Consider the following 912-nt stretch of genomic DNA (forward strand, 5'->3'; position numbering starts at 1 on the left):
GGAAAATTTAAGAAAAATAAAAAAAAAAGAAAAATGTATATAAATATTTTTTTTGTGCTGTCTGAGCAGTGTCGAACTAATACTGGTATGCAACATTGGGCCGATGTCAGTAGCCAGTATTGGATGGATATTGACACCCATTATTGGACCGATGTTGGTGGCCAGTATTGGGTCAAATCTGGCACGAGCTATGGACCCAGGTTATCATCTAGATAGAAGCCATTGTGTTGCCAGTGTTGTACCAGTAACTTTTATCAGCACTGCAAGTCTGGCAATCAGTACTGGACTATTACTGGACCGATCATAAAACTCTATATGCTATATAAACTCTGGCGTTAGAACAAAAAACAACGCCTAGCCAAAGATGATAACCGCCCATATAGGATTTTACTATTGGCCCAATATTGGCCCAAGACTGGTTGCCAGGTCACCTATATTGGCGCGGTAATGGCAACCATAACTGGTCCACCAATGGGAATACTGCGGAGTGATAACTTCGGTCCAATAATAGATAATTATATACGGCCAAACGTTATAAACAGTATTGAGCCATTAATGGTTGATTTATCATGCCAATATTCAGCCAATAATGGCTTTAATACTTTGCCGTGCTTATTCCATTTATTTTTCATGTTAATAAAAATGCAATAATTATATGGTTGTAAATATATATCTATTAAAATATATATTTTCTTTACATAATTTTTCAAATTTATATTATATATTAGGTGCACAACTAAGTTCTCACTGTTTTTTTTATGAAAATGCAACTTTATTGTGAAAAAATGGTTACAAATGAATCATTCAAAGTATTGCCCATCGCTAGCTACAACTTTTTCCCATCTTTCTGGCAGAGCTTGAATACCGTTACGGTAAAAGCGTTCGTCTTGTGAGGCTATCCACGAATCAAGC

At 36.0% G+C, this 912-nt stretch overlaps 2 protein-coding genes across 5 annotated transcripts in view; one reads left to right on the plus strand and one right to left on the minus strand.

The window, feature by feature from the left end:
• The window catches only part of LOC116852496 (protein TANC2), a 160,954-nt gene that overhangs the window by 104,810 nt on the left and 55,232 nt on the right, over positions 1-912 (plus strand). The gene's annotated exons all lie outside the window — the stretch shown is intronic.
• The window catches only part of LOC116852500, a 7,024-nt gene that overhangs the window by 3,048 nt on the left and 3,064 nt on the right, over positions 1-912 (minus strand). The gene's annotated exons all lie outside the window — the stretch shown is intronic.

This window comes from Odontomachus brunneus, unplaced genomic scaffold (genome assembly GCF_010583005.1).
Source record: "Odontomachus brunneus isolate Ranch 3 - 2012 unplaced genomic scaffold, Obru_v1 Obru_scaffold_230, whole genome shotgun sequence".
Lineage (NCBI taxonomy): Eukaryota > Metazoa > Arthropoda > Insecta > Hymenoptera > Formicidae > Odontomachus > Odontomachus brunneus.